General features: G+C 45.5%; 1 pseudogene; it reads left to right on the top strand.

Annotated features, from left to right (window-relative positions):
- The first annotated feature begins 7,879 nt into the window (after positions 1 to 7,879).
- On the top strand, positions 7,880 to 8,498 carry LOC110339156 (annotated as a pseudogene).
- The last annotated feature ends 341 nt before the right edge of the window (positions 8,499 to 8,839 follow it).

Raw genomic sequence — 8,839 nt, 5'->3', positions numbered from 1 at the left:
TGGGATGGGAACATGAAGAGGGACCCTGTTGAAGCTGAGAATTTTGAATCTTCAGATTCTCAAGGGTTTACCTTACCCGAGGAAGTAATATCCTCAGGCCCATCCCTTGAATTAATGCCTTTTTCACATGAGGAAATTAGTCCCTCAGAGTCTGATAAACCAGCAATGACTTTCTCTGAAGAAAGGCCAGTTAAGACAATATTGATGTTTCTCAAGGCCCATCAATAGTTTCTTCTAGACCTATAACCAGACTCAAGGCAAAACGGGCCCCTAGAGGGGAGGTAGAAAGTGTAGTCCATGAGGAAATGTGCTACACTACTAAGGAGCTTAATGAGTTTGCTAATTCATTCGAGCAGAAGTCTGGGGAATATGTGTAGGAATGGATTTGAAGGGTGTGAGCTCTAAGGTAACAAAGGCCAGGTGGCAGCATTGAATTGCCAAAGACAAGGCGATCGTAGTTATTATAACGGACAGTTTAGACAAAACAATGTTTATAATGACATAGCCATATAATAACAGCACAGGAGAGGTGAACTTTATTTATTTATTTATTTATTATATGTAAGTACACTGTAGCTGTCTTCAGACACTCTAGAAGAGGGTGTCAGATCTGGTTACAGGTGGTTGTGAGCCACCATGTGGTTGCTGGGATTTGAACTCAGGACCTTCGGAAGAGCAGTCGGGTGCTCTTACCCACTGAGCCATCTCACCAACCCAAGAGGTAAAATTTATAATGGCATGACTCATTCAGGCCTTTGGTACTGGTTAATCAGTCATGGTGTTTCCAGACATGAAATAGATAGGAAGTCTACTGTATATCTGTTTGATCTGTATAAGCAGAAGATGTCTCAAATACATGAAAGAAAGGCTATACTGGATCATGGCAAAAGGCAATCTTGGCCAGTGAAACAATTTCCAGAGTTGAGCCAGTTTGCAGACCCAGAAACCCTTCAATGGAGGGGTGGCCAGATTCTCCTGAGGAAGGATCTTGATAAGACACCTAAAAGTTTTGCTGTTAGCCTTTCTCCAATTCTTCCCCAGAGGAACCTATAACCATTTACAAGGATAACTGTACACTGGAGGAAAGGAAATAATCAGACTTTCCGGGGTCTATTGGATACTGGTTCTGAATTGATGCCATCCCAGAAGATCTCAAGAAACATTGTGGCCCTCCAGTTAAAGTAGGGACTTATGGAGGACAGATGATTAATGGAGTTTTGACTGATGCCTGACTTACAGCAGGTCCAGTAGGTCCCCAAACACATCCTCTGGTCATTTCCCCAGTTCCAGAATGTATAATTGGGATATACTTAGAAATTGGCAGAATTCTCACATTAGTTCCCTGACCTGTGGAGTGAGGNCTATTATGGTTGGAAAGGCTAAATGGAAGCCTTTAGAGTTGCCTCTGCCAAAGAAAATAGTGAATCAAAAACAGTATTGTATTCCTGGAGGAATTGCAGAAATTACTGCCACTATCAANGACTTGAAAGATGCAGGGGTGGTGGTTCTCACCACATCTCCCTTTAACTCTCCTATCTGACCAGTGCAGAAGACAGATGGATCATGGAGAATGGCAGTTGACTATTGAAAGCTAAACCAGGTAGTAACTGCAATTACAGCTACTGTACCAGATGTAGCTTCACTACTTGAGCAAATTAATACATCTCCTGGTATCTAGTATGCAGTTATTGATCTAGCAAATGCCTTCTTCTCAGTACCTGTCCATAAGAAGCAATGTGCTTTCAGTTGACAAGGCCGGCAGTATACCTTCACAGTTTTGCCTCAAGGATATATTAACTCTCCGGCCCTGTGTCATAAGTTAGTTATAAGGGATCTTGATCATTTGTCTCTTCCATAAAATATCACATTGGTACACTATATTGATGACATTATGCTGATTGGACCAAGTGAGCAGAAAGTAGCAACCACTTTGGACTCATTGGTAACNCATATGCATATCAGAAGATGGGAAATAAATCCAACCAAAATTCAAAGACCATCTACCTCAGTGAAAGTCTTAGGAGTCCAGTGGTGTGGGGCATGCAAAGATTTTACTTCTAAGGTGAAAGATAAGTTATTGCAGCCCCTCCCACCACCAAGAAAGAAGCACAGTATTTACTGGGTCTATTTGGATTCTGGTGACAACACATTCCTCACTTGGGTGTGTTACTCAGGCCCATTTACCAAAGCTGCTAGCTCTGTGTGGGGCCTGGAACAGGAGAAGGTTCTTCAACAGGTCCAAGCTGCTCTACCGCTTGGATCAGCCAAGTGGACCCTATCACTATGATCCAGCAGAGCTGATGGTACTTGAGGTGGCAGTGCCAGAGAGAGACGCTGACAAGGCCCTGTAGGTGAATCACAGAAGAGACCTTTGGGATTTTGGAGCAAAGCTCTACCATCATCTGCAGACAATTATTCTCCCTTTGAAAAACAGCTCTTGGCCTGCTATTGGGCCTTAGTCGAAACTGAACATTTGACAATAGGACACCAAGTTACCTGAACTGCCCATCATGAGCTGGGTGTTATCAGACCCTCCAAGTCATAAAGTAGGGCATCCTGAAGCACAAGCAGGTTACATGAAGGTCCTGAAGCAGGTCCTGAAGGCACAAGCAAGTTACATGAAGATGTTGCTCAAATGCCTGTGGTTTCTACTCCTGTTACAATGCCATCTGCTGCAAGCATGCACCTATAGCCTCATGGAGTGTTCCCTATGATCAGCTGACCGAAGAGGAGAAGACTAGGACCTGGTTTACTGGTGGCTCTGCACATTATGCAGGCACCATGCAGAAGTGGACAGCTGCAGCATTACAACCCCCTTCCAGGACAACCTGGAAAGATACAGGTGAAGGAAAATCTTCACAGTGGTCAGAACTTTGGGCAGTACACATGGTATTTCAGTTAGTTTGGAAGAAGAAATGGCCAGATATACGGTTGCTCACTGACACATGGGCTGTAGCCAATGGATTGGATGATGGTCAGGGAATTGGAAAGATCACGATTGGAAAATTGGTGAGAAAGACATCTGGGGAAGAAGTATGTGGATAGATCACTCCAAATGGGCAAAGGAGGAAAAGATATTTGTATCCCATGTAAAGGCTCAACAAAAGGTGACTTAAGCTGAGGAGGATTCAGTAATCAAGTGGATAAGATGGCCCATTCTGTGGACAGTCTCTTTCCCCAGCCATCCCTGTCACTGTTCAATGGGCACATGAACAAAGTGGCAATGGTGGACGAGATGGAGGTTATGCTTGGGCTCAACTACATGAACTTCCACTCACCAAGGCTGACCTGGCTACAACTGCTGCTGAACAGCAGAGACAAACACTGAGACCCAGATATGGCACCATTCATCAAGGTGACCAGCCAGAAACCTGGTGGCAGGTTGACTACATTGGACCACTTCACCTGTGGAGAGGACATTTTGTTTGTATCTACTGGAGTAGATACTTATTCTGATTGTGGATTTGCCTTCCCTGCAGGTAATGATCCTGCCAAAACCACCATCCTTAGACTTACAGAGTGCCTTATCCATCGTCATGGAATTCCACACAGTATTGCTTCTGAACAAGGAACTCATTTCACAGCCACGGAAGTTCAACAGTGGGCCTACCATCATGGAATTCACTGGTCTTACTATGTTCCCCATCATTCTGACGTAGATGGTCTAATAGAAAGATGAAATGGCTTTTAAGATTTATTTATTTATTTTATTTTATGAGTATACTGTTGCTCTCCTCACCAGAAGAGGACATGGGATCCCATTACAGATGGTTTCGAGACACCATGTGGTTGCTAGAAATTGAACTTAGGACATCTAGAAGATCAGACTGTGCTCTTAACCCATGAGCCATCTCTACAGACCCTGGAATGGCCTTTTGGAGATGCAGTTACAGTGCCAATTAGATGACAGCACCAAGGAGGCTGGGTCAGAGTTCTTCGGAAGGCATATATCAGCATCCGATATATGGTACAGTTTCTCACATAGCCAAGATCAATGAATCCAGGAATCAAGGGGTGGAAAAGGGAATAGTTCTACTCACTATCACTCCTAGTGACCCTCTAGGAAATTTTTTGCTTCCTGTCCCCACAACTCTGGGTTCTGCTGGTCTAGAAATTTTGGTTCCAGAGAGGGGAGTGCTCCTACTGTAAAGAGCCACAACAAACATTCCATTGAACTGGAATCTCAGACCTCCCCCTGTCATTTTGGGCTTCTAGTGGCCTTAAACCAACAAGCAAATAAAGAAATAACTGTGTTAGGAGGGATGATAGGTCGAGATTACCATGGGGAAATTAGATTGCCTCTCCATAATGGAGGTAAGATGGATTCTGTCTGGAATGCAGGAGATCCCTTAGGGCATCCCTTAGTGCTACCATGTCCCATGATTAAAGTCAATGGGAAACTACAACAGCCTAATCCAAGAGAGATGACAAAGAAAGCAGACCCATAAAGAATGAAGGTATGGGTCATTCTTTGTCTTACTTGGGGTTTTACTGCTGTGAACAGACACCATAACCAAGGCAAATTTTATAAAGGGCAACATTTAATTGAGCTGCTTGTAAGTTCAGAGATTCAGTCCATCATCATCATCAAGGTGGGAGCAGGGCAGCATCTAGGCAGGCATGCTGCAGGCTAAGCTGAGAGTTCTACATCTACATCTGAAGGTGGCTAGTAGGAGACGGGCTTCCAGGCAGCTATGAGTAGAGTCTTACTGCCCATGCCCACAGAGACATACCTACTCCCACAAGGCCACACCTCCAAATAGTGCCACACCCTGAGCCAAGCATATACAAACCAACACATTCCATTCCCTGGCCCCCCCATAGACTTGTCCAGACAGCTCAGTCTATGGCAGCCATACCTAAACATAGCATAATGCAAAATATGTTTAGTCCAACTTCAAAAATCCCCATAGTTTATAGCAGTCTCAACAATGTTGAAAGTCCAAAGTTCAAAGTCTCTTCTGAGATTCACCCAATCACTTAACTGTAATCCCCAAAGCAAGACAGGAGAGCAGCTGGGCAAACTCCAAACTCTGCATCTTCCTGGCTGAGGTCAAAGCAGTCTCCAGATCGTCAACTTTTTCATCTTTATTGACTGTAACAAACTGCTTTCTCCCAGGCTGGTTCCACTTCCTATTAGCAGCTCTCCTCGGAGGATATCCCACAGCTCCAGCGTCTGAAATGTTTATCTTGGGATCTAGAAGGCAAATTCAATGTCCCAGCTTCTCATTTCAGTGTCTTGGATCCACACATGATCTTTTGTGCTTCTCTAAGGGGCTTGTGCCTCTTCTTCAGCTCTGCTCAGGTTGATCCGCTCTACTGCCACTGCCACTGCTGTTCTTGGGGATCATCCCATACTACTGGCATCTCCAATACGCTAGGGTCTTTTGCTGCAACTAGACTTCACTAATAGCCTCTCATAGGCTCTCTTCATGGTGCCAAGTCTCAAATCTTCGAATAACCCCTTCAGTCCTGGGCCATCAACTGTAACTGAGGCTGCACCTTCACCAAAGGCTTTCCATGGCCTCTCACAGTGCCAAGCCTCAGTTGCTCTTCATAATGCCTTCATGCCGTCAAAACCAGTACCACCTGGGTGACTCTTACACATCACCAAGTACAGCTGCAGCATGAGGTACAACCTTGGCTATCTCTGGACCACAGCCTCTTTGTGCTCTCAGAAAACACTTCCCAGGAGATTTCACCTCAGTGATGCTGGTCTCTTCGGTTTTTTGTTTCTTTTTTTTGTTTTGTTTTTGTTTTTGTTTGTTTTTGTTTTTTTGGTTTCTTGAGACAGGGTTTCTCTGTGTTAGCCCTGGATGTCCTGGAACTCACCCTGTAGACCAGGCTGGCCTTGAACTCAGAACTCTGCCTGCCTCTGCCTCTCAGGTGCTGGGATTAAAGGCCTGTGCCTCCACTGCCCAGCGCTGGTCTCTTCTTAATCATCACTAATTTCTTAGCTCCAGCTAACCAGCATCGATTTTCCCAGTAGTCCTTTCTAGTCTCGACTCTAAAGTCATAGCCATGGAGCCAAAGCTGCCAAGTTCTGCTGCTTGCTGGAGCTGGAACATGGCCCCCTTGTTCTATGACATTATCACCAGCAAGGCAAGAAAGTCATCACTAAGTCATTATGATCACTAAAGCAAGAAAATCTCTGAGTTCAAAGTAATCTGGGACAAAGCAAGTCCCAGATCCAGGCATGGTGGCACCCACCTTTAATCTGGAACACACCTTCTGCTGGAGACCTACATAAGGGCATAGGAAGAAGGATGATTCACTCTCTCTTCTTCACTTGCTTGCCTTGTGGGACTGGGCAACTGCTAGATCCTTGGACTTCCATTCACATCTGCTGCTGACCATTGTTCAGGACTTGGACTACAGACTGTAAGTCATCAACAAATCCCCTTACTGTATAGAGACTACCTGTGACTCTGGAGGACCCTGACTAGCACAGTGAGTGTTTCTATTTTACTTCTCCACTTTCTTGCAAACACCTCCCCTCAGGGCCAGGCAGAGAGGTCATCATGCCACCTCACAGCAAACCATCCCCACAACCAGGATCAGGGGACATCTTTGACCTCTGTGGGCCTGAAGTAGGGGTCCTGGGATGTGTCCCTTCTGCACCCCACATCTAGATAGGCTAACCACTGTTCTTAGGCACAAAAGCACTTTCCTCAGACCTGGGAATGGTCTAAAATCCGTGCCCCATCCCACTCTCCCCTGCTATCTCCTCTCCAGCTCAGAATCCTGTCAACTTCGGGTCCTCAAATTCCTCGCCTCTACAAGGATAATAAGGCAGATCCAGAGCCTGAGGAGTCTACCCTCTACTAGATGGACTTGTAAGCCACATCTTGGCCCTTCCTGCTGACAATATACACTGGCCATCTCCTTTGATAGCTGGCCCTTATGTGTCTGCCCAACCTCGTCTATCTAAATACAACTTCAATACTTCCTTGCTTCTTCCTTTTGCTTACATTGGCTCCAGCCTTGGGCTGATGCTCGAACCCCCACCCCCACCCCCCAGCACACATCCATTTCATCCCATGAACCTACCTTTCCTTTCATAAAGTTCTTCAAGCACGACCCGGTAGAGACACAGGCAGGCAGATCTCTGTGAGTTTGAGGCCTAACCTGGTTTACAGAACTAGTTCCAGACAGTCAGAACTACACAGAGAAACCCTGTCTTGGAAAACCTAAGGGGGGAAATAAAAAAACCCTCTAAGACTCCACCATCCCTGTCCCCAGGCCTGCGTGCCTCTGCACACATGGAATACCTCCGCTATCTCCTAGTACTCCAAATCGATATGTCTTGGTTCCTTTCCAGAGTTCCCTCTCTGTGCCTCAAATCCTACCTCTGCCTGGATGGTTTTACCCACTCTAAAGAACTGGGCTCTGGGTGAAAACAAGAGACATCCAGTCCTGGGGTGGGGGTGGGGTCTAGCCACAGGAAGTCCCTCACTGGGCTGGATACAAGGCAGTCTTTTCTCTGGTTACACTACAGTGGATTCAATTAGCATTCTGGGTGGAAGTGGTGTTTTTGTATATTGCTCTATACTGCATTCTCCTCTTTCTTCCTCTCCCCTCCCTCTTTCCCTCCCCCCCCTTCCCTCGTGTGTGTGGAGGTGGGGTGGGGAGGATGTGTAGTATATGTTTTAGTAGTTTCAACCTAGGGCCTTATGAAATGTCCCTGACCTTTTTCAACTTTTTTTCATCCTCATTTTAGAACACGCTCACAAAAAGTTGCTCAGGCAAGCTGTGACCTTGGGACCCTCCTACTACTGCCTTCCAAGCAAATGACATCACAGGCTTGAGCAACCAGGTCCAACCAAACTTCCTTCCTTTTAAAGATTACATTTTAACAGAGAGTACAGAGAGAAGCAAGATGGCAGAGGTGCTGGATCTTCACGAGTCAGGGGGCGAAGAGTTCGCCATGGATGAGGATGGAGATGAAAGCATCCACAAACTAAAAAGAAAAAGCGAAGAAATGGAAGGGTCACAGCTTTGGCGCCAAAGAGGGACCCTGAGCACACATGCTGGAGGAATATGACAGTATGGGGCAGGAGGGCGGGGAACCTGGACCACAGCGCTCCCTTAAGGGTTGAATTCTCTTTGTCACTGGAATCCACGAAGAAGCCACTGAAGAAGATATCCATGACAAAGTCACTGAACATGGAGAAATAAAAAACATCCACCTTAATTTGGACAGGCACGCGGGATACTTGAAGGAGTATACTCTAGTTGAGTATGAAACATACAAAGAGCCGGAGGTTGCCATGGAGAGACTAAATGGCCAAGATTTGATGGGACAATCAGTGTCAACTGGTGTTTTGTTTGTAGTCCACCAAAGGGCAAGAGGAGAGGAGGCCGAAGAAGAAGCAGTAGTCCAGACCGGAAACGCCACTGATAAATCCTCTGTTGACCAGGTAGTCTCTCTATGAGTCGATTTGGTTATGCTGCCTTGGACAAACAGGGATAGGACTGACCTTGTGTTTATATTTCATTTCTTACCCTATCTATTTAGTCTTGTTTTTGAGCTTAAGAAAAAATAAATGCTCCATTTTGTTTTCTACAAAAAAAAAAATTACATTTCAGGGTGTGTGTGTGTGTGTGAGGGTTTTGTGTGTGTGTGTGTGTGTGAGATGTCATAAAGTACATGTGGTACATCTGGAGGACAATGTAGAGGATTTGATTCTCATCTATAATGTGCCTCCTAGGAATCAAACTCATGTTGTCAGGCCTGGCATATCGAGTGCCTTTATCTACTGAACTGCCTTGCCAGGCCACTGTTTGCATTAGTGCATATTAACTGTACAAAATGGATCTCCCGATGGCCCTCTCATTT

Source organism: Mus pahari, chromosome 23 (assembly GCF_900095145.1).
Source record: "Mus pahari chromosome 23, PAHARI_EIJ_v1.1, whole genome shotgun sequence".
Taxonomy (NCBI): domain Eukaryota; kingdom Metazoa; phylum Chordata; class Mammalia; order Rodentia; family Muridae; genus Mus; species Mus pahari.
The sequence above is the reverse complement of the archived record's forward strand: the minus strand, read 5'-3'. Positions and strand labels throughout refer to the sequence as shown.